The sequence below is a fragment of the Panulirus ornatus genome, chromosome 65, assembly GCF_036320965.1.
Source record: "Panulirus ornatus isolate Po-2019 chromosome 65, ASM3632096v1, whole genome shotgun sequence".
In the NCBI taxonomy this organism is placed as follows: Eukaryota; Metazoa; Arthropoda; class Malacostraca; order Decapoda; family Palinuridae; genus Panulirus; species Panulirus ornatus.
In genome coordinates this window covers 5,186,694-5,213,700 of record NC_092288.1, presented here as the reverse complement: position 1 = coordinate 5,213,700, position 27,007 = coordinate 5,186,694, and positions in this window count along the sequence as shown.

Here is a 27,007-nt window from a genome sequence, read left to right as displayed (position 1 = left end):
GTTATGTTATATATGATATAAAGAACAGTTTTATAAGGTCTCCTACGGCTTCGAGGATGCACTGCATTCAGCAGCAGGGAAAGTGATGGACAGTATACATATATATATATATATATACATATATATATATATATATATATACATATATATATATATATATATATATATATATATATATATATATATATATATATATATATATATATATATATATATATATATATATAATAGAAGACCAGTATATATATCGAAACCTGACACCACCTCTCTTACCACATACCCACAATGACTCATGTGAGTTAGGGGACTCATATGAGTCAGAGACTCACACATACTTGGTGAACACCAGAGCCTGAAGGGTGAACGTTCAACATCCGTTCACCTTTACTGACCATGTGAGCATCCGGGAAGAGGATGAACGTGACTATCCTATGAAAAAAAGGACTCCCTCTTTATTCGTGGCGTTGGTAAACCTATATAAAAAAAAGAACTTTTTTTTCCCCCAGGTGAATCTGTATACGTAGTTCTATCTTCCCCATTCATCGTCCTATGAAACAAATGTTTCTGCTATTTCTAGTCGAAGCTACTTACGTAATCCAAACCACATTATTGATAACCCTACAGAAAAAATAATGTAATATCTTATTTACTAAGGGAATCTCCATATGTAGAATACATTCAAGACTGAAAAATTAAAAGCAATTTTTTTTCTTTCTTCTAATTACCTCAACAGAATAAGAGATTCCTCTCTCTTTAATAATTAAACTAACAGATTCTTACATCACTATCATACTCACTCTTGGTAACCACCTCGTATATTCAGAGTAATTATCATACCTAATGTTAGCAGTCATCATACCTGCTCTAAGTAATTATCTTCCTGCTTCAGGTAAATGTCTCTCACCAGATGTGGGTAATTCACATAAATACTGAAGGTTATAATCATACCTGGTGTGGACACGTATCATACCAGATGTGGACACGTATCAGACCTGGTATAGACACGTATCATACGTGGTATGGACACGTATCATACCTGGTGCGGACACGTATCATACCTGATGTGGACACGTATCATACCTGGTGTGGACACGTATCGTACCTGGTGTGGACACGTATCATACCTAGTGTGGACACGTATCATACCTGGTATGGACACGTATCGTACCTGGTGTGGACACGAATCATACCTGGTATGTACACGTATCGTACCTGGTGTGGACACGTATCATACCTGGTGTGGACACGTATCGTACCTGGTGTGGACACGTATCATACCTGGTGTGGACACGTATCATACCTGGTATGTACACGTATCGTACCTGGAGCGAATTATGTGCCTGAGGCAAAGCGGATGATGCTCATATCCGGCTTGATTATCGTGTTATCCGGACTAATTGAGTCAGAACGGACAGGGCAACCGGATCACAAATTCTGGGATAATTTGCATATGTATGTATGTTATGTTCTGTCTGAGTTCAATAGATAATGTGAGGGATATTAGGTGTGTGTGTGTGTGTGTGTGTGTGTGTGTGTGTGTGTGTGTGTGCCATCTTTAAAAGGCCCCTTTGACCGCCATCTTTAAAAGGCCTCTTTGTAGTAATTTCTTGCCTGCTGGGGGGCCTTTTATGTCCTGCATAATGAGGCGGAACATTCATGGGTTAGGTTGTGGAGATGTGAACATCATGAGGTACATTTTTTGGACCTCCATGAGGTTTGGGAAACGTTTGTCCTCCACCAGGTCTGGGAAACGTTTGTCCTCCACCAGGTCTGGGAAACGTTTGTCCTGCACCAGGTCTGGGAAACGTTTGTCCTGCACCAGGTCTGGGAAACGTTTGTCCTCCACCAGGTCTGGGAAACGTTTGTCCTGCACCAGGTCTGGGAAACGTTTGTCCTTCACCAGGTCTGGGGGGTTTAGCGAGAAACGTTTGTCTTGCACGAAGTCTGGTGATTAGCAGAAAACGTTTAGCTTGTACTAGGTCCGGGGTTGATGCGAGAAACGTTTAATCTGTACCAGAATTCTTTTGAGAAAACATATCTGATAGACAGATGATGAGAGTATGACAGAAAAATACATAGAAATCTACGTAGGTCGATAGATATACATAGAGAGAGACAGGCGAAGAAATCAGAGATAAATGTAGATACCTGATCATATAAATCAGAGATAAATGTAGATACCTGATCATATAAATCAGAGATAAATGTAGATACCTGATCATATAAATCAGAGATAAATGTAGATACCTGATCATATAAATCGATGCTCAGGAAGACGGGAGAATGTTCATAATACACGAGAATTTCCGCTGAGCACTGAGAACTTGGCTTCCCCCCCCCCTCTCCCTCCCTCTCCTCGGCCCCACCCCCCACCACCACCCCCCTCCTCCCCCCCTGGGGGCGTTTAAAGCCAATTAGATAATGGCCCGTAAGTCTTGGTGGGCCGCCCCCCCTCCCCCTCCCCCTCCCCCAGGTTAGAGGCTTTCACCGCTCGTGATATAAGCCTGACATATATATATATATACCCCCAACCCCCCAACCAACCCCCCCCACCTCACACCCCCCCAACCTCCCCCAGAGCGTTATAGAGTCCGGGGGGAGGAGGGGGAGGGGGAGGGGTGATGGGGGAAAGGGGGAGGGGAGGGGAAAGATTTGATATACTTGACACTCATATACGTAGGCCGGAGGTGTGTGTGTGTGTGTGTGTGTGTGTGTGTACTCACAACCCTGACGCGTTCATGACTCCGCCCCCCTCCCCCTCCTGACCTCATGCTTCCCCCACCACAAAGGTCGTATCCGCTGTCGCGTTAATCCCCTTCTCAGGCAGGATACACATGACCGGCAATGATGGGTTTAATCTCTCGACCTTAGCTTAAGCTTGCTACATGAAACTCATGTGACCTATCCACTCACCACTCCCAGGATATCCCAGGAGCCAACAACACATGTATACAAAGGTGTATACGCATGTAGGTACACACACACACACACACACACACACACACACACATAGCCCAGCCATTATTACTGCTATCCATAGTTGTATATAAAGACACGCAATGAATGTCCAAAAGTCTATGTCAAGTCTCATCGCTGCTGTTATTTTGAGGAAAAAGATTTCGTTTGGAAGGTTGTGGTGGTGGTTGTGGGTCTTCACGTCACTGTCTTTATATACTCTAAAAAAGAAAATGGGTTAGAAAAAGGAATCTTAAAAAAAAAAAAATGGAGTGAGATCTTTTTTGGGTGGAGGGGTTGGGTGGAGGGGGTGGTGGGTGGGGGGAAATGGGTGGGGTGTGGGGGTCAGACGAGAGAAAATAGAAATGTGTGTTGTTGACTTCACCAGCATGAAGTTTCATCACGTTTGCAGAGCATAAAATGGTTAGCGATTTTTCCTCCCAACCAACATGGTCAGGGAGAAGTCATTTCTTCTCTTCCTGAAAACCAAATATTTTCCTCCTCTGGTTTGATTTGGTTTGAGTTTGCTTTTTTCCTTTTGCTCCTTCTTTTTTTTTCTCTCCCTTTCTGGAAATTGGCTGCTTTCATTTTCATTGTGTGTTTTATATATTTTGGTTTTATTGGTTCATGGCTTTGACGACTTGGTGATGTGTGTATTTATATGATTCGGACACAGAATAATCATCATTTGTCATTATATAGCGAATTTGGAACGATGTGCTATACAGGGGTCGACGTGCTATCAATAGACTGAACTGGGGCATCTGAAATGTCTGGGGTAAACCATGAAAAGGTCTGTTGGGCCTGGTTGTGAAGAGGGAGCTGTGGTTTCGGTGCATTACACATGTGGTGCGTATGTGGCCTTTCTCCGTCTATTCCTGGCGCTAAAACCCTCCGCCCCGCGGGAAACGACGACTCAAGTGAATCGAAACCCCCCCCACACCCCACCCCACCATGCCCGAGCACAAAGGGGAACAGGTCGAAACCATGGCGTGTTCAGGGTCCTTGTGCCTCACCTCAGTCCGGTAGTGTCGACTGCCTCTCTGTGTTATGGATAACTATCGCTACATAGTTCAGTAAAGCGGGCATCCCCCCCCCCCCCCCTCCCGCGCGCGCTAGTGCAGAACCCGCGCTGAAATAAAATGCGTTCGGTACCGCGTGTATGTCATTTATCTTCGCCGTTACATACTTTCGTTTTTATTTTTTGTTTTTTTTTTTGAGCAAAGCTTTTGTTACATTTTACCACATTTCGAAGTCCCATATTTTTTTTTTTGTATTTCTTTTATATATGGACATTCACAGTTTGTTTCTCCCTACAAAATACACAATAGTCAGTACGAATTATCAGAGAGAAACGCTGGTTGATAATGACTGTAATCTTCAGCATTCACAACGGAAACTCGTATTTTTTGAGGTCTGTATAACTAACTGTAGCTTTGGATATATATATATATATATATATATATATATATATATATATATATATATATATATATATATATATATATATATATTTTTTTTTTTTTTTTTTTTTTTTTTTATACTTTGTCGCTGTCTCCCGCGTTTGCGAGGTAGCGCAAGGAAACAGACGAAAGAAATGGCCCAACCCCCCCCCCCCCATACACATGTACATACACACGTCCACACACGCAAATATACATACCTACACAGCTTTCCATGGTTTACCCCAGACGCTTCACATGCCTTGCTTCAATCCACTGACAGCACGTCAACCCCTGTATACCACATGACTCCAATTCACTCTATTTCTTGCCCTCCTTTCACCCTCCTGCATGTTCAGGCCCCGATCACACAAAATCTTTTTCACTCCATCTTTCCACCTCCAATTTGGTCTCCCTCTTCTCCTCGTTCCCTCCACCTCCGACACATATATCCTCTTGGTCAATCTCTCCTCACTCATTCTCTCCATGTGCCCAAACCATTTCAAAACACCCTCTTCTGCTCTCTCAACCACGCTCTTTTTATTTCCACACATCTCTCTTACCCTTACGTTACTTACTCGATCAAACCACCTCACACCACACATTGTCCTCAAACATCTCATTTCCAGCACATCCATCCTCCTGCGCACATCTCTATCCATAGCCCACGCCTCGCAACCATACAGCATTGTTGGAACCACTATTCCCTCAAACATACCCATTTTTGCTTTCCGAGATAATGTTCTCGACTTCCACACATTTTTCAAGGCTCCCAAAATTTTCGCCCCCTCCCCCACCCTATGATCCACTTCCGCTTCCATGGTTCCATCCGCTGACAGATCCACTCCCAGATATCTAAAACACTTCACTTCCTCCAGTTTTTCTCCATTCAAACTCACCTCCCAATTGACTTGACCCTCACCCCTACTGTACCTAATAACCTTGCTCTTATTCACATTTACTCTCAACTTTCTTCTTCCACACACTTTACCAAACTCAGTCACCAGCTTCTGCAGTTTCTCACATGAATCAGCCACCAGCGCTGTATCATCAGCGAACAACAACTGACTCACTTCCCAAGCTCTCTCATCCCCAACAGACTTCATACTTGCCCCTCTTTCCAGGACTCTTGCATTTACCTCCTTACAACCCCATCCATAAACAAATTAAACAACCATGGAGACATCACACACCCCTGCCGCAAACCTACATTCACTGAGAACCAATCACTTTCCTCTCTTCCTACACGTACACATGCCTTACATCCTCGATAAAAACTTTTCACTGCTTCTAACAACTTGCCTCCCACACCATATATTCTTAATACCTTCCACAGAGCATCTCTATCAACTCTATCATATGCCTTCTCCAGATCCATAAATGCTACATACAAATCCATTTGCTTTTCTAAGTATTTCTCACATACATTCTTCAAAGCAAACACCTGATCCACACATCCTCTACCACTTCTGAAACCGCACTGCTCTTCCCCAATCTGATGCTCTGTACATGCCTTCACCCTCTCAATCAATACCCTCCCATATAATTTACCAGGAATACTCAACAAACTTATACCTCTGTAATTTGAGCACTCACTCTTATCCCCTTTGCCTTTGTACAATGGCACTATGCACGCATTCCGCCAATCCTCAGGCACCTCACCATGAGTCATACATACATTAAATAACCTTACCAACCAGTCAACAATACAGTCACCCCCTTTCTTAATAAATTCCACTGCAATACCATCCAAACCTGCTGCCTTGCCGGCTTTCATCTTCCGCAAAGCTTTTACTACCTCTTCTCTGTTTACCAAATCATTTTCCCTAACCCTCTCACTTTGCACACCACCTCGACCAAAACACCCTATATCTGCCACTCTGTCATCAGACACATTCAACAAACCTTCAAAATACTCATTCCATCTCCTTCTCACATCACCGCTACTTGTTATCACCTCCCCATTTACGCCCTTCACTGAAGTTCCCATTTGCTCCCTTGTCTTACGCACCCTATTTACCTCCTTCCAGAACATCTTTTTATTCTCCCTAAAATTTACTGATAGTCTCTCACCCCAACTCTCATTTGCCCTTTTTTTCACCTCTTGCACCTTTCTCTTGACCTCCTGTCTCTTTCTTTTATACTTCTCCCACTCAATTGCATTTTTTCCCTGCAAAAATCGTCCAAATGCCTCTCTCTTCTCTTTCACTAATACTCTTACTTCTTCATCCCACCACTCACTACCCTTTCTAAACAGCCCACCTCCCACTCTTCTCATGCCACAAGCATCTTTTGCGCAATCCATCACTGATTCCCTAAATACATCCCATTCCTCCCCCACTCCCCTTACTTCCATTGTTCTCACCTTTTTCCATTCTGTACACAGTCTCTCCTGGTACTTCCCCACACAGGTCTCCTTCCCAAGCTCACTTACTCTCACCACCTTCTTCACCCCAACATTCACTCCTCTTTTCTGAAAACCCATACTAATCTTCACCTTAGCCTCCACAAGATAATGATCAGACATCCCTCCAGTTGCACCTCTCAGCACATTAACATCCAAAAGTCTCTCTTTCGCACGCCTGTCAATTAACACGTAATCCAATAACGCTCTCTGGCCATCTCTCCTACTTACATAAGTATACTTATGTATATCTCGCTTTTTAAACCAGGTATTCCCAATCATCAGTCCTTTTTCAGCACATAAATCTACAAGCTCTTCACCATTTCCATTTACAACACTGAACACCCCATGCATACCAATTATTCCCTCAACTGCCACATTACTCACCTTTGCATTCAAATCACCCATCACTATAACCCGGTCTCGTGCATCAAAACCGCTAACACACTCATTTAGCTGCTCCCAAAACACTTGCCTCTCATGATCTTTCTTCTCATGCCCAGGTGCATATGCACCAATAATCACCCACCTCTCTCCATCAACTTTCAATTTTACCCATATTAATCGAGAATTTACTTTCTTACATTCTATCACATACTCCCACAACTCCTGTTTCAGGAGTATTGCTACTCCTTCCCTTGCTCTTGTCCTCTCACTAACCCCTGACTTCACTCCCCAGACATTTCCAAACCACTCTTCCCCTTTACCCTTGAGCTTCGTTTCACTCAGAGCCAAAACATCCAGGTTCCTTTCCTCAAACATACTACCTATCTCTCCTTTTTTCACATCTTGGTTACATCCACACACATTTAGGCACCCCACTCTGAGCCTTATATATATATATATATATATATATATATATATATATATATATATATATATATATATATATATATATACATATATATATATATATATATATATATATATATATATATATATATATATATATATATATATATATATATATATATGTGTGTGTGTGTGTGTGTGTGTGTGTGTGTGTAGAGAGAGAGAGAGAGAGAGAGAGAGAGAGAGAGAGAGAGAGAGAGAGAGAGAGAGAGAGAGACAGTTAATCGCTTTCGTACACCCCTTCCCCCCCCCCCCCCCCCACCTCGACAGACACCCCCCACATGTAGATAGATGTTAGTATCCTCCTACACAGAGCCAGGCAAGGTTGTGTACTGCTGGAAATTTATGGCCATTTAAATCTCAGGCAGTCAAGGCCAGGCGAGCCAGATTACACTAACATCGTTTGCAGTACACATTACCAGCCCATTACTCTCTAGGAAGTTTAATATTGTCTGTATCTGTGTGTGTGTGTCTATGTTTATCATTGTATTATCTATCCAGCTATTTACCAGGAAAGGATTTGTGTGTGTGTGTGTGTGTGTGTGTGAGTGTGTGTGTGTGTGTGTGTTAACCAAAGGCCATGGTTCTATCAGTGCCAGTGGTCCTATGAAAGGCCATGGGTCTATATCATTGACCAAGTGTGATTCAGTGTTGCCTTGTGGGAAGGTCATAGCAACGTAAAGGGCCAATGGCATAGTGTGATTCCGTGCGCTTTTACGTGGCAAAAAAAAACCATGGCAAGCAACACTGGAGACAAATGGCAAAGCCTCGTTCTGCATTTAATGCTGGAACGCTGAGTTCCAGTCTCCAGTTGGACGTATCATTCTGTGGCTCAATCAGTACTGCCAACCCTGGCTGTTCCAGGTCCACCAAATTTCAAATCTGGAAATCCTTCTTCAATACGACCATCTTAGGCATTCCAGTACATTCCATACCTTCTGGTCTAAAGGAGATTAGTTACGGGCTCAAGTTTCCAAAGACAAGTTGAAGATCTTTCAGTTTTTAGGCACCAGAGTTCTACATTCTTCATTTCCAGAACTTAAACTAACTTCCTTTCCAAAGTCTAATAAAACTTGTTTTCCAAGTTCTGATGCATCAGTTCCGGTCGTTTTAGTGCCACATTCTTCAGTTTCAAGTTTCCGAGTCCATGTAACTTAGGCTGATGGATTCCAGACTTTCTAGCCTCCATACTTTGGATGACTCAAACCATCCATGTCTAAAAACTCGAGATCAAAACTTTCCAGACAAGACCTCATCAGTGTGCAGCCTTTCGATTTCCAGAATTTGTGGCTAGCGTTACTCTCTGTATAATTTCTATTCTCACATTTTCTGGAGACAGAGTCTCTTTTTTTCCAGGCCCTTCGGGTACAAAAGTCTGGTCCAGACTCACCATTTCCAGTCTTTCTAGACAATTTCTCCTGTTCCAGACTTTCCATTTCCATATATCCAGGTCCACATTCCCCAATTAGACCCACTCCATTAACAAGGTTGTCGATTCCAGGCTCATGCCTTCATGTCATTAGTTCCAGGTTCAAGATGTTTATTTGCTCTGGTAGAAAACCCTGAATCCAGTGACTCTGCTTTCTTTTTTCCTGAACGAAAAGAAGAAAAAAGAGAGAAAGAATATCAGTTACACATGAGGGGCAGATCTTTTGGAAGAGATTAAAGACTTTCATCTTCTCAGCGGGAGTTTTAGAACTGACGAACTTGACGTACTAAACCTGGAATTGTAAGAGATGACACGAAAATCGAAGACATTGGGATCTGATAATGTGAGTCATATGTTTTCGTAATCATAACGTTCGTATATCAGTATTTCGGAAATGATGCAGGAATTGTCTGAAGGAAATTAGTTTCCAGCTTCTGGAGTGAGAGGTGACAAGGAAATTAGACCAAGGGAGTTACTGAGCCTTACTTAATTATGGCCAGATGAGGATAACACACACACACACACACACACACACACACACACCTCACCACACCACCACATAAGATGGTCGTCATCTTGCGTTATAACTTACAAAAGAACAAACATGATATGTACACAAACTTTTAATGGGTCAGGCGACAGTCAGACAGATGAAGTAGACCCAGAGTGCATGACAGAGAAGAAACATGATTGGTCTATCATGACGTATCTGTTCCTGGACATCCACCAATCAACTTATGTCATATATGAGAGATCTAATCCACTATCAAGCGGAGCACGAATCAATTTCCCCTTCACATGCAAAATACCTTTTGCACCACGGCCAATCAGAACCATGCTTACACACGGCTCCTCACTCTTGGATACTCGTATAGCCAATCAATGAAAAGCTTACGTGGATGCAGCAAGGCATCAGCGAATCACATCCCTGTGTAGTATATCAGGTTAGCCATCGCGGAATCGAACTTCCCGCAAACAAAAATATGAAGTTTCGCTTATGGACGACCAATCCATCTTTCCCACTCAGGTCCTCACGCATGGAGACCCGTTCTTTACACGATAACCCGCATGCAAATCTGCTTTTAATATATGAGGAGCTATCAGCCAATCAACGTCCCTCTTGCAGACCGACTCTCGCGTACACACACGCTCACAAAAGAAACATCAACCAATCGACGGCCTGGTAGCATACGAGACGCTGGGGTTGGGTTAGGCCCCTCAGCCAATCAACGTCTCTCTTTTAGGTTGAAGTCCTCCAGGCATTGGATGATGCTTCTTCCCGCGCTGTCTTGAAGGAGAGAGAGAGAGAGAGAGAGAGAGAGAGAGAGAGAGAGAGAGAGAGAGAGAGAGAGAGAGAGAGAGAGAGAGAGAGAGAGAGAGAGAGAGAGAGAGAGAGATTCCCCCCACAAATACACGCTTGAGAAAGAAAATGAATGAAGGTGTTATTCAACCCGGGTGATGAAGATAATGTATTTGAATAAGAACCGAGGGGAGGTAAGAGATGTGTGTGAGAGAAATGAGAGAGATTAGAGACATGAGAGACAGATTGATGATGAAGTTCACAAACGCAAAAAAAGGGAGTTATGGGTTTATTAGACTTTGAGGAGGCCAAGAAGGTATTTTGTGTGTGTGTGTGTGTGTGTGTGTGTGTGTGTGTGTGTGTGTGTGTGTGTCCCTTCATCTACACCCTAAACATTTTCGCACCAAGACTCATCAAGAACAATTAGAAGTACCTGTTAATTAAGGTGTGGGAATCATCGTGTGCAGACACCGGGCCAACCTTCCCCAAGACCCATGGTGAGGCAAGACGCAGGGTGAGGCAAGAGGCAAGACCCAGGGTGAGGCAAGAGGCAAGACAGAGGCAAGACACAGGGGAAAGGCAAGAGGCAAGACACAGGAGAGAGGCAAGAGGCAAGACACAGGAGAGAGGCAAGAGGCAAGAGTGAGGCAAATCACATGGTGACCTAACCATCGTCTGAGTTCATTACGACTATAATGATCGTGAGCTCAAAATATAGCGTTTCATATCTATGATGCTTCGGGTTATATTTAACATACGACCTCGTTAAATCCTCTTAAAGACCTTCCCTAATAAGATTAAGATGGGACCCAGACCCTTGTTTTCCCAGTTTCAACTCACTCGGCTCCAGAATGAAACGAAAGGCATTATAAGTCTTGCCCCTCTGGGGAAGAATCTCATATAACAGGTACTCCTCTCTCTCTCTCTCTCTCTCTCTCTCTCTCTCTCTCTCTCTCTCTCTCTCTCTCTCTCTCTCTCTCTCTCTCTCTCTCTCTCTCTCTCTCTCTCTCTCTCTCTCTCTCTCGCTCTCTCTCTCTCTCTCTCGTCGCCTCAGCCAAGTCGTGTGGGTTCATCCAGGCGAGAGAGAGGGGGGACACAGTGGAAGGCAGGCAAGAGGAGGAGACGAAATAAAAGACTCCCGAGAGATGGATGCGATAAGGCTCACTGTGTGTGAGAGAGAGAGAGAGAGAGAGAGAGAGAGAGAGAGAGAGAGAGAGAGAGAGAGAGAGAGAGAGAGAGAGAGAGAGAGAGAGAGAGAGAGAGAGAGAGAGAGAGAGAAATGAAATCTCGACGTGGACAGGAGGACAAGGATGGTACAATGTTAACCCTTCCGTGGGCCGTGTAATGCGATCAGACTCGACCAGAGGACGACGAGGGGCGAAGAGAAAAGGGGCAGTTAAAAAGGGGTGAATAGGAAAGGGGTATAAAGGGTAAGAGGGGCTGGGACACCGGGGGGGGGGGGAGAACCTTAAATAAGGGGGGGGTAGGAGGACCCGAGGATACAATTCCGTGAAACAGGTTTGTTGTGAAAGACCTTGAAGCACCTATTTATATATATATATATATATATATATATATATATATATATATATATATATATATATATATATATATATATATATATATATATATATGTATATATAGGCCCAGGTGAGGATATTCCCTCAAGGGCCCAGTCCTCTGTTCTCAACGCTACCTCGCTAATGCGGGAAATGGCGAATAGTATGAAAGAAAGAAAGAAAGATATATATAGACATATAATGATATACTAATGCGTGTACGTTGATGGTATACTGAAGAAAAAGAATATAAAGACGACATTCCTTTATCTTACGATAGCGTTCATCGCCTTTATATATAAGAGCGGCACTACATGGCCACATCTTAATGAGAGGATAAGCAACTTCTCTCGACCTACATCCTCAAGGGAGACCTCTTCTGAGGACGTAATATCACCCGTTGAGTCTGGGAAAATCTGTGAGGCCAAAGTCTTACCTCCGCGTCGCGAGAAGGATCGAAGAAACTGTACATATCATATTCTCAAGCAATGCACCGTCAGCAGACACGGGGTGAGGAGGGATGATATACCCGTCTGTTGACGGGGGGGTTGACACACACCGTCAGTTGACGTGGGGAGGAGGCTGACTTGCTGGTTGATGAGGGACGCTCCTGACGCTCTTGACGTCGCCTGGGTTACGTGCTGACTATACGAGTTCTTCATCCAGGCCCAAGTGTACAGATCGAGTGGTGTCAGGTGGGTGTTGGTGTGTGTGTGTGTGTGTGTGTGTGTGTGTGTGTGTGTGTGTGTGTGTGTGTGTGTGTGTGTGTGATTTCCACTGGTGCAGTTAGAGGAGAGATATAGATGGACTCATGTTGCTTAGTATCTAGTATGTATATGTATATATGCAAAAGGAGCGTATAACGAAAAGGACGTATAACGAAAAGGGACAAGAGGGACCTACACCCAGGTCTGTCTGGATTAAGGGACACTCATCTGCAGGATCTAAAAGTATTAGAGGTTTTACCACAGGGTGACATTAGGCACCGAAGGTTATAATAGACGAATCTCTTGTTCACACAAGGGAGTTGTGTGGGTACTTCGCGTTATCTTCCCTAGAGAGAATGTTGTATAAACGTGCTTGGAGGATGAAGATGCTGTCTCTCTACGATCGTAGCCTCCCTGTGGTGAGGGGCAAAGACGACCTGAATCGGCTTTAGGATAGGATTGCTTCTGGCTCCCGAAGGTGGAGACGACGATTGGACGACGAAGACAAGTACATAGAATTCTAATCTACTTGGGAAGAGCATCGCGCCATTGGTGGTATTCGAACCAAGAAGGGTTCAAAGGTTAGGTTATAATAGCCTTTATGTTTTCTTCATCTATAATTTCTTCTTTAAACTTTTTTTTTTCATTTCTTTTCCTTTGTATTTCTTCGGATCTCCATCGAGTGAGCTTATTTCTCGACCTTCAAGACCTACTTCCAAAAACTCTCATACGAATTCTTCCAAACACACAAAAAATTTACAGTTTCCTCTGGTTGTCCTTTGCTCACGGGTTTCATGCGCTCTCTCTCTCTCTAGAGAGAGAGAGAGAGAGAGAGAGAGAGAGAGAGAGAGAGAGAGAGAGAGAGAGAGAGAGAGAGAGAGAGAGAGAGAGAGAAGATAGTTTGTAATGTCGCAAATCTTGGGGGTGAAAATAACCCCTCTAATAAATACGGGTCTTGTTGGAGGCGACATTTACTATGGTGGCTAATGGAAGAAGGTCTTAATTCAGTCTTAAGCTGACGGCCCGGTCTTGGCCTCCCTCTTGGTAATGTTCAGCCTGCATCTTACATGTGTGGGGGAGGGAGGGAGTTCTGCTGGCTTTGCAATTTAGTCTTTACTGCCACCAGAAGGCAGGTACTGCTTGTGGGAGAGCAGAGAGAGAGGAAGGAGGAATTATCATTCGTTGCTTGTGCAAATTGTTCCATTAACTTGATTTTTATGGTGACAGATATAAAGAAAACTGTAGTTTTATCTTTGTTTGTTTTTTGAGCATTCATGTTTGCTTCCCTTTCTCTGTTATAGAATCATAGATACTTTTTTTAAGCACTCAAAGAATATTCTGTTTTCTGTTTAATGGCGTCCCTATGGACACCTATGACATTAGTCATTCATTCACAGGTAACTCATTGTACACACTGGTACCTCGGCAGAGAAAGCATGTGAAAGAAAATTGAGCAACAGGTTAAACCAGCTTCGATATGCTAATTTTCATTCCGACAACGATTCCAAACTACGATCCAGTGTTGGATGCTCACGTATATGGAGAATCTGGCTTCATGAAGCAGTTCATATCTAACTTACATCTCAGGATTCAGTGGGTTGTGAAGAGTTAATGTTCCTGAAGCCAGAATCTACAACATACATCAAACATGAGGATCACAACTGTGTTCGTAAGAAATGAAGTTATGTTTAAGGGTCACCAGGCCCTTACTCTGGTACAGACTCTAGTCTTTAAAGGGGTCTTTTACCTCCTTTTTTCTCCGCCTCAACGATAATGGACACAAAGGCTTATATACGACGAAGAGCTAAGGTCTTCACTGGACCCCCGTCTTCACCCCGTAAAAAGTGTTTTACTTATCTACCTTCCTCTACTTCTATGTTCTCGACTAGGTACCAGTAGGAGCGCCTGGTATCAGGACCTGGTACCCCAGTAAGAGACTCTCTCTCTCTCAAGGGCATCAGAAGACCCAGGTATTAGGACATGGTACCCTCACTAAGCAGTACTCCCTTTGGAGATTCAAAGACCCTAGTATCCTGAGCTGGTACCCCTAGTAAGAAGAAGGAACTTGTACGATGCGTCACAAGGGCCCCACCTCGCCCCTCCACCCTAGTACTAGGACCTGGTAAGCCCTCCTGCAAGGAGGACAGTCACGGCATTGATCCGTCCCATCCACTACGAGGTCATTTAAACTTTCAACTCCCGGTATTTGCGGTGTCTCGCATGCCACACCTGCGGGAAAGTTTGGGTCTGTGGGTTGTCTGTGTTCTTGTCCATGGCCGAGCTGTGTGCTACTCTTCCAGACATGTTTTGGTGCTGTGCCGACGGTCTGTGGCGTGTGTCGTGTCTCTATAACCTCAGTGAGACACAGACTTGAGTATGTGTATTTACTATTTGCGATTAACTATTATGTTACGGGGAGAGAGAGTTATACACACTCGTGTTGCCCCGTCTCGTAACTTGGTATATATATGTGCCATGTCTTTACTCCTATGTATCTCCAGCTGAATTTCAGGTTTCAGGTCTTCAGTAAACGGACTGGCTGAGTGTATTGCACCACCTGGAAAGCCCAAACTCGTATATTGTGTTTGAGTTCTGGATTTTGAGAAAGTTCTTTTCAAGGATTGAGAAGTGAATTGACAAAGCCAGTACACACGTCTAGTGGACAGTGGATTGGTAGTGGGGTAAATCCCACCTAACCCAGGTAAAGGTGGGGGTATCACCCACCTACAATATACCAGTGGTTGGGTACCTCACCCATCACCTCCCATTTATTTCCAACCCAACAGCCTACCTTCTCCCCTCCCATAACTTCCAAACACAGCATGGTATCACAACCCCATTATATACCTCATTAACCATGAGGAACCTCAGAGGTGGGATATACAACCCTTTCGTCCCCATAAACCTCCCCATAATATTACTGAATTTGCAGGAGTGACATTCCGTTTTCTTTCAGAGGTCCGTCTTGGTATGGGGTAGTTTTATACCCCATTCTATCTATCACCGACAATGGGGTAATCGTGGAACGCTCCTGGAATTGATAGACTCTCTATATCTCTCCCACACTGACAGATGTGTACCACAGTATATTCTATAGACTTTTATTTGTCTTCTATGTATGCCAAAAATATCCCTTTTCCTCAGTGAATTTCTCGTTTGGAAAAATTGCATAGAATCGAATCTTGTATAGTGAAAGGGAAAATTTGTTGTATGAGTTCGTAAAATCGTCCATATACGGCACTGCTTCCATTGTATTATGATGATGATAATGATAAGATAATAATGATAATAAAGATAATAATGATGATAATGATGATAAAGATTTGTCTAAGAGATGGCCCTATGGGGGAATTACAGTGACTACGTCATGCACAGAAGAGTGGGATTTTTCCTTGGCGCGAAAATGATCACAACAGAAGTGTAAACAGAGAGAGAGAGAGAGAGAGAGAGAGAGAGAGAGAGAGAGAGAGAGAGAGAGAGAGAGAGAGAGAGAGAGAGAGAGAGAGAGAGAGAGACGGAGGGAGCTGGACGCTGTATAATTCAAACTTGGTAATAGGTTAACAACAGATTCCCTTTACCTTTCGTCTGAACTTATGATTAAACCATAAAGCAGAGGGTTAGGGACAGGATGGACCTTGAACTTGAACTTCTACTTATGGAGAACGCACTTGAAACCGAGGTTTTCGAACGCAATTGAAGCCGAGGTCTTTGAACGCACTTGAATCCAAAGTTTTCGAACGCTATTATACACAAAGACACAAACAGCAATAATTGTCGTAAGAATCTATCGTTAAAGTTTTATAGAATCGCATATATCACATAGTTATATAGATAGGTATTATATACATGTAGTCTTATATAGTACTATATACATTTTTCTTTGGTATGGATGTGTGCGGTGTTATAGTCAATTAAATGTAAGTAAACTGTATGCTGTTTATATAAAACTCATTATACATATATATATTCAGTCTGTTATCTTGGTTAATTAAGTAGCATAATCACCCATAAGAAATCTTGGATAATTAGTATGCTAATTAGACCCTTGCACTACTGCTGTGGATGTTTTCCATCTAGGATGGAAGGTCATGTTACAATATCATACCCCAGGGAATATGTCACGAAGGTCATGTTACAATATCATACCCCAGGGAATATGTCACGAAGGTCATGTTACAATATCATACCCCAGAGTATATGTCACATCTTAAAGTCACAGTAAATACCATGGCAAGAGGTGAGTGGAACTAATTTCCAAGTTTAGTTATAATCCACCAGTTACTTGTGGGGGTTAAGAAAGGACTTAGCTGTTAATTTATATAGAGAATCGAAATATCATGTTGAAATATATGATCATATTATCATTATTTCTCTTGTGTTTTGAATGGATTGATAGCTTTTAGGTTTTGATGTTATGTCGTATGTTAGGAACTGGGAAATTTCTTTTCTTTCTCTGTCGTTCATTCCAGTAAGGGCCCTGGACTATTGCTGCTTTCCTCTGGACTTCCTCCAGCAGATTTATGTGGTTCATTGAGCGAGAGGAAACTAATCAGAGTGTTCGGTGGTTAAGACGAATCGTGCCTCGTGTATATCCTCCTCCAGCTCCTCACCACCTGCCTCGTGTGTGTGTGTGTGTGTGTGTAAAGATATCTCCCCTGCGATTATCAGTCAGGCAGACAGTGGCTTCAGTAATGAAAGGGAACGCCACAATCACAAAGGCTTTGATGGTTCTCCAGACCCACAGATAATGCGATGGTGATCGCAGCTTCTGCCAAATGATGACAATAATTATTACAATTTATTCGTACCTCCTCCCCAGACCGAGCGTCTCTCTCTTTCTCTCTCTCTGTCTACGTGTCTGTCTCCCTTCTTTGTCTGTCTTTCTCTTTTATCTCCGTCTCTTTCATGCCCGTCAATCTATCTTTGTATTCTTGTATGAATCTTCCAGTTTCCGTCCCAGTGTTTTCCATCCAGATTGGTGGGATGCAATCAGCTGTATTTTCTCTCCTCAGAGTCAGTTCTAAGAGAAGCGGAAATGTAGACATTTTGGCAACTCCAAGATGGTCTGTTAGCAAGAGATAGATGGGTGGGAGGAGGAGGAGAAGGAGGAGGAGGAGGAGGAGGAGGAAAAGAATAGGAGGGACGGGAAGGTGATGGAAGTTCCAGCATTTAGAACGCGAGAGCTCACAAAGCCCCACACCAGAAGCGGTAAAAGAGAAACTCTCATTTGACCAAGCAGGCGAACACAGCACCTCAACAGAGCCCATATAGAATTTAGAGCATCGGCTCTATATATATATAGTCTACGAATATGGCAGACAAATCCTTCCTCCCCGTAGAGTTGCTCTGTAACACGGTAGGACACATGAAGTAGATAGAGCGAAAGCAGATTGTAAGAGCATCAAATATTGGTAAAAGTATTTTCCCAGGTCAAGGTCAGGTTTACTGATTCGGACACGGCGGCACAGACGTGGTAAATAAACCAGCTCGAACCTTGGGTAGCGGAGATGAGCCATCCATTGGCCATTATCTTTGCCGCTTTTCCTCTTATTCTTTTTAAGGAGTGGTAAGGGGGGGAGGGGATTTTTCCCCCCTCATCTACGACACCCACTTTGAAGGCTACGACGGGAAACAACGACACCTCAAACACAAGTAGAAGTTGAGATGACATCACGTTTGCTTCACCAGACATCACTTCTACATCTCAGGGGACATCATAAGTCATTCACCTCAAACACAAGTAGAAGTTGAAATGACATCACGTTGCTTCACCAGGCATCACTTCTACATCTCAGGGGACATCATAAGTCATTCATACGTCCAGTGACGCTGATATCCACATCTACAACTGATGTGTAGATCAAACGTTTGCTACGTAAGACGACTCAAGGAGTGAGAGGGGAAAGGGGACAGCCTTAACCTTAGCCAGTTGTTATGATCCTTAATATTTGATTGGGACAAGACAGGCTTCCAACTATGTATATATATACATACTCATATAACTTGACCAGAGGACTTAACTCTAAGTTATCTCCCTCTGGATCGTCGTCTCTTGGACTTATACCCCCAACTTGTGTGTCTCCTTCGGGTCGCATCTGATTCTCCTTCGTGCATGGTACAGTGACGCTGATCCTCTCTCGTCACGTAGCAACCCCACTGGTTGTTGTGGCGATCCTCCTCATCACCAAGAACTTCACTACGCCATCACTGGGATGCGGTCGTCAATCTAGAGGCAAAAGATTTTTTGGTGTGTTCGGTGATGTGGCATGTTGAGCCTGGATGGTAGTGGGGACCAGAGATCAGCTCGCGTCTCGTAAAGTTACAGTTTTCGTCTAGATCAAGAAACTGTACTGCAAATTATCACCTTCAGGAAACTTTATGATAAGTTTCAGCTTCAGGAAACTTTATGATAAGTTTCAGCTTCAGGAAACTTTATGATAAGTTTCAGCTTCAGGAAACTTTTTTACAAGTTTACTATCTTATAAGTTTCACCGTTTAAGGAAACCGTATTGTGAGTTTGACCCTCAGGAAACCGTATTACAAGTTTCAGCTTCAGGAAAGCGTATTGCAAGTTTCATCTGCTTGAAACCGTATTGCAAGTTTCACTCTCCACTTCTCGCTGGAATCACTTGAGATTCGCCGCACGGTAATTCTTAAAGTGAACCACATCGTTAAGTAATCATTAGGTGAGCGACCTGCATTCCTTAATCAGCGCCTCGAATTTGCATACATACCCCCCCCCCCCCCCCGTGTCCACGTCTGGAGGAGAGAGAGAGAGAGAGAGAGAGAGAGAGAGAGAGAGAGAGAGAGAGAGAGAGAGAGAGAGAGAGAGAGAGAATATATGTAGTAGAAAGATCCTCGAACCATATGAATGCTGGACTCCCTTTTTCCTCACATTTCACTCACCTCCTCCACAACAATGAAACAAGGACAGTCAACAAATAATACCTTCACCGTCAAGCAAAAACATTCAGTATTACTACGGGAATGGACAGTGCTAAGCGACAGGTATATAGCTAATGTGGCCCTAGTTTTGAAAACAAAGAAAAACACGAAAATGAAGATATATAACGTCCTTTGAGCTACTCCTCACACCTCACCCCACACCTCACCCACACCTCACCCTACACCTCACCCCACACCTCACCCCACACCTCACCCCACACCTCACCCCACTGTGGATTACAGCTGTTCAGCTCCTCAAGATGAAAATTATGGATTCACATCATCAGGGTCGGCCCCTCAGGAGGGGCGTTCATTCACAAATGACACTGACGAAGGATCTCTGCCAAGCCCTTCCCTTGGGCCAAGCCGCCCTTCCCTCGGGCCGACTGTGGTGTTGTGAACTTCTGCAAGAGGCAGACGGAGGTGTTAACAATGCTTCGTTTGTGAAAACATTTCGGACAAAATATTTTCCATAGGACAAAACTATGATTTTCTTTTTGACAAAGTTTTTTTGTTCATTTTCGAAAGGCAAATCAATGATTTATTTCTCTAATGAATAGTGAATGGTATGGAAATCCACCCATAGGTAGGTTAACGACTGGATGATTTCTCTTCGTTCAATATTCCACTTGATGTTTCTCTGGAATACAACACTGATGTGCTGAAGAATTTCCCACCATGAATAAGATAGAAGGGGAGCTCCCTCCTCTCTCTCCCCCCCCCACCCCCCCCCCCCCCCCCTCTCTCTCTCTCTCTCTCTCTCTCTCTCTCTCTCTCTCTCTCTCTCTCTCTCTCTCTCTCTCTCTCTCTCTCTCTCTCTCTCTCATTCTCAAAGTCCTGTGCAGAAATAGCCTTCATGTCCAGACTCCACTTGAGTCTTCAAAATTCCAAAGGGAGACTTAAAAATTCCACGAACGACTTCAAAAAAAAAAAGAAAAAATGAAAATAGAATTCGAAATCTCCCAGTTCTAGTCAGGGTGGACGCTGCCCCATGCAAAATATCTTCTCCCCCAATACTTTCTATACAAAGATAAAACACAACGTAACTGTGTCACCACTGACTTTCATGTTACACAGACACGTAACAGGAAATTAAAGATATTCTTTAAGTTCCTTTTTTTCTCATATCTTTTTTTTTCCACAGTCTGAGATGTCGTCAGGAAAACTTGTGACTGTTTAATATCACGACAAAGGCAGGTTTGGGAGTGGGGGGAGGCCATGACACAGAGACCCCCACCAGCGCCTGGGGGAGTTAGCTGGGACGTCCTTCATCATCCTGCGGGTCCTGGAGGGTTAGCTGGGACGTCCTTCATCATCCTGCGTGCGGGTCTTGGAGGGCTGAGCACAAGGGCTGCTCCCATCCTTCCTGGAACCAACGTCAGCAAAAAGAATGAAATTTCCTTTCCAAATCACATTACAGCTGGAGACCCCTGGTTCCAGGTGGACCCAAAAGGGGATGGGTTCAGATGGCTCCAGATGGGCAGTGATGAGATGCGAAAGGGGATCCTAATGTGTCCAACTGGATCTAAGGGAGGAGGGTCAGGATAGATCTAGGGTCGTGAGGGAGTAGGAAGATGGCTTTAGGATCTCGAGAATATCCTGTGATAAAGTCCTCGTTTGGCTGCTGTTTCCTCTGGATGTTCTTCGTCGTCTAGGACCACAGGTCTTTACCCACTCCGGAGGCCCCTGGAGTGCAGGGGGCGAGGGAGGGGAAGTAAGTCCTCACTCAGGTCCTCCTGTCGAAGGACGTCTCCCTAACCATCTCTCCTACGCCGAAGGACATCCCCCCGGGGGGATGATGGAGGGGGGGTGGTAGGTCTCTCTCTCTCTCTCTCTCTCTCTCTCTCTCTCTCTCTCTCTCTCTCTCTCTCTCTCTCTCTCTCTCTCTCTCTCTCTCTCTCTCTCGTACGCGAGCGACAACGTCGTAGTATGCAAATCGAGGTGTTAATTAAGGGAAGGAAGGTTCTCAGCTAATGATCGGTTGATGATGTGGTCTAATTCCAGGATTAGCGCGGTGAGAATTTCCAGCAATTCCAGGCAGATCTGAGGAAGCGGGACTGGAAACTTGTTTCACTAATTTGTCTTTTTTTTTTCTTTTCTTCTTCTTCTCCTCCTCCTCTGTCCTTGATACGAGCTCACACACACGCCTGGATAGCAATCGTAATATTAAGATGCATCTAATTAAAAGCAGTTTTCTCTTCTTTCTTTTCTTTTCGACCTCATTTTTTAAGATGTCGACATTTTGAATGATTGAGGATTATAGATTAAGTTGGTGACCCATTACTGATGTAGGACAGATAGTATATGTAACATCACATACACACACACACACACACACACACACACACACACACATATATATATATATATATATATATATATATATATATATATATATATATATATATATATATATATATATATATATATATAGATAGATAGATAGATAGATAGATAGATAGATAGATAGATATATAAACCACAAGGCCCCTTTTCCCCTTTTATAGGACTCCTGCACCTTTGAGGGTGCGCTACAACCAGTAGCAGGGAAAGCATCTACTCCTTTAGAACGAGTGGTTCCTCAACGACACTGAACTCACCCCAAGCAGGCGGGAGTCCGGTAACACCAGCGATAACATGATATGAAAAGGGGGAAAAATCTCACCCCATCTAAAAATTCCTTATTGGAGTCATCCATAAGGGAAATTCAGCGGCGATTCCTCTCGTAAAATCAACTTTATGGTCACTGACGTCTTATGAGAAGCGTAAGAGCCATGATATGACACATGGAGTATACGAACATACTCCCTTATACTCCATCTCATGAGGCTTATATCATACTTCCCTTCGAAAAGGAATCAGTCCTCTGCTCATTGAGTCATAGATGCCATGAAAGTTGCATATTAAAGCAGGGAAGATGTGATCCTATTTTATTGGAGTTCGGATCCAATCTTACGCTGAAGAGATTCCAGACGTAAGAAGAAGAGGATCTGAGAGCTTATCGGGCCCCCTCCACACATGAAGAGTCGCCAACATATATATTTTTATTTTCGGCGTTATTAATATTATTGGAAAGGTGAATAAAGATGTTGTGGGGGGAGAGATGAATGAATAGAGAGAGAGAGAGAGAGAGAGAGAGAGAGAGAGAGAGAGAGAGAGAGAGAGAGAGAGAGAGAGAGAGAGAGAGAGAGAGAGAGAGAGAGAGATAATAGCAGAAATCTTTCGCTGGAAACTAAGAGTTGTTGAACAAATATATATATAGATATAACTCCTAAACTTCGCAGCATTAAGAACCGAGGGCCCCCACCTCTCTCTCTCTCTCTCTCTCTCTCTCTCTCTCTCTCTCTCTCTCTCTCTCTCTCTCTCTCTCTCTCTCTCTCTCTCTCTCTCCGCCTCACATTCCTAAACGAAACAAACCACGCCGCTAGGGCTACCAGGTCGTGGTTTCGTGGTTAGTGGTAGTGTTGCTCCTGGGGAAAAAAAAAAAAAGGTTACGATTATCCTCGTTCACAGAGGAGAGTCTACCGGGATGGGGAAAAAAAAATATCAAATTCCTAGGAAGAGCGACGACCCATTAAGTAAGGAATGATACGAATGTCTTCCAATAACACGTGGGAGAAAAAATAATTGTTGTGGGCCTCCTTAACTGATGTGTATATATATATATATATATATATATATATATATATATATATATATATATATATATATATATATATATATATATATATATATATATATATATATATATATATATATATATATATATATATATATTAATGGGTAGACAAAAACAACGCCTACACACAGATATGTACACTCAACGCAACATAGGAGGGCCCAGGACAACATAGCAACATTGATCCAGCAGGCTGTTAGTGTGGCACAAAGGTAATCTAACTTTTTTCCTCTGAAACAAAAAATGGAAATATATCAGTTCTCTGAAATGTCCAACAGCTTCCTGCACCCAACAGCTTCCTGTATCAAAGTAATAACTTTCCATACGTTCTCATGATTGCATGGGCTTATACCATATCCTGTATCCTAAGCCTGCGCTTCATCCAGCAGCAGGGAAATGTGGGTGACACCAGGACTCTATTTTAGAAATATGGTCTTGGGTGGGTTCGTTAGTCGACCTGTTGTTTGTGGTTTGAGAGGTTGATGGATGGTCCTTGCTTGTGGCTGAAGAGGATGGTGGTGTTTGATTGCCTATATCAATGCTCGTGCTTGCTTCTACAGAGATCGAACTGACATTGCTTTTTCTTCGTTTCATGTCACTCGGAGTTACTTCACTCAAGGGAGTGAGAGAATTAGAAAGTGAGAGAATTAGAGCAAGAGAGAGAGAAATTAGAGATTACTTACACGAGACAGACCTCTAAATCTCTTACCCTAATCACTCCAACAGACTCAGCGTTGGGCTGGATCCCAAACATTGAAATATCCCTTTTATGCAAATGATGACATTGCAACGAAACGAAACTCCCTTTTTTTTGATACCTATGTTGAATGTACGAGTCTTATGAAGGCTGCTCACGTGTACCTCCTGCTGGTCGCTAGCTTTGTCATTTGCTGCAATTGATGGCTGCTGAAAGATTGGCGTTTGGTGCAATTTGACAGCTGGAAGATTGCAACTCAGTGCAATATGACGACAAGTCGATTCCCAGAGACGAGGCGCAATGCACAGGTCATTGTGTGAAGTCAGAACTTTCCAATATAAGGAAAGGAAGGCGACCCAGAATTATGCAAATGAGAGAGACGTATAGATTCATACATGTATACAAGCATACAAACACGTATAACATATACGTATATACGTATGTACGCAGACATACCCCTCCTCATACAGCACATGCGTATGTGGACGACCATATACTGATACATACCCACACATATGCACACAGATCCACCTTTTCAATTAACGTTAATCTATTATGAACTAAATATGGCTTTGTTCTAAATCATTTTCCAATCATATTTTTTTTCTTTTTAAGTTTTTCATTAGTTTGTTAATCAAACAGTAATAAACTATGTCAAAGGGAAACATTACAATATACAATATGCAGGGAATTAACTGTTCATTACCATACAAAATGTTATTCATTGAATAATGATTAATGATAATGTTATTCGTACATCACTCTCTGTTAGGTATTTCATGCGTAGACACACACACACACACACACACACACACACAAGAGAATGTATCTAATTCAACTTCCAGTTCGCTCCGCCAGGTGGGGTTGGGCGCCTCTCCCCACCACATACATACTTTGACGAGCCAACTGAATTATTCTCCCTGGGTTTACATCAGCCGCACACTCGGGCCCTAATCTGTCAAGAATTTACAAATAGATTAGTTCGTGCGGTTAATTCTTCGTGGTCAGGATGTGAAAGGTATCTGACAGGAGACGGACATGCAAAACTAAGGCTGAAATATCAAATTACGGATGCAGGATGAATAATGAAATATGATAATGCAATGTAGATGAAATGTACAGCTTCTGTGTGGAGGAAATGTTCACATTTCCATCACTAACAATTAACTACATCCCGGAATTTCTCTTATCAATTTCTTGATAGAATTTGGCATGAGAGAGGGGGAGACTGCCTCTGAAATAAAGACATCGGAATATATATATGAATATATATCAGAATTATATTTTTTAGTTATAAACTCATTAACTAATGACTTGGTTTCCCATGTTTCTCATCACTGCTAATGGCACTGCAAAATGTTGCCTAAAAGATATATATATATACACATTTCGTGGCATTAAAGTCATCAGTAGAAACTGCGTCTCTCAACAATATTTGTCTTTAAAAAAGAAAAAAAAATTTAGGGAGTCAGAGGAAAGTATGTTAACGTATCTTACCTTAAAGATAAGGTTTTGAATGCAGTGTTCTGATGAGTATATACCCTCACTAATTACTTCCTCTCACCGATGTTAATTATTCCATCATCATCATCTGTGAATGTTGGATTATGAAGTTACACACACACACACACACACACACACACACACACACACACACACACCTGCGTGGCGGCGATGAAACAATAATCACATTGTTTGCTCGACACCAGATGTGATCCTATTGACCTCAGGTGACCCTGAGGTCAATGGGACATCGCCAAAACCTTGCCTCCTGGCGCAGTTTAATCTAAGGAACCTACTGCTACCTCCTGCAGTACAAAGCTCAAATCCAGAAACCATCTAGTAACTTATGGGCTTCGACAACGTCCTCTCCCTTCTGCAGACACTCCACGAGATCCAGCGCCTACACGTACACCAGAGATAAGGGAACCCTGCCAACTCGATCTCACCTTATCTAACTCGTCTCATCTCTTTACCTACCCTCTTCATCGCCTGCAGCAGCTCGCTCTGCGATACATCACCTCAGCCGAGCACTGTATCATGTATCTAGATACATACAACCACATACAGGAATGTTGTGCTTGTGTGCCTACCTACATGGAATCAGCGATATGTACACAGTTTACGGCTTGTGGCGTAATACCTCTGTCACAAAGAACTGAGCGGCAACCTGGAACTACATTCTCTAACGTATTGTTATCACTAACAAAGGACTTTGCATGTTCAAATCCCTTGTTTGTATGTATCCCGGGTCATTATTATAACACCACCAACACCACACCACCAGTATGATAACGTCTATCACCATGATAACACACACACACTCACACACACACACACACACACACACACACACACACACACACACATAGACTGTGTTAACTGCCTTGAGAAAAATAGATCTGAGGTGAGGATGTTGATCAAAGTCTGAGACACACTGACACGTGGGATATTATAAATCTATCGTCGACGTATCCCAAGAGCTGGCGGCGGCCCAGGGACCCTTGTCCCATGGCCGGGATTACAATGACAGAAGTCCCCATCATCATCATCATCATTTGGCAGCGTCAGAGGTACAGAACAGAATCCAGTGAGGGAAGAAACAGGATTACCACAAGACTGGATCCCAATAAAAAGCGAACACAAGGTTTCCACGATATGTTCTCGAAAATCCTTGAAGTAAACCAACGTAATATTGGCGTGATTTATATATGTGATTTATATGTGGCTATGAGAGAGAATTAGCATAAACACACATGTCTATCAATACGAAACTACGTTTACAGAATCAGAACTGATTTGTATCATGTTTTGTTTTGTATATGCAGAGTGAAGGGCAACGATGCTCTGCTATAAGGTTGAGATTATAACACTGCAATAGATATTAGCGAATCTGATACATCCACATTGCGTTCCAGATATATATATATATATATATATATATATATATATATATATATATATATATATATATATATATATATATATATATATATATATATATTGATGTATATATACATTCCATGATCATAGAAGTG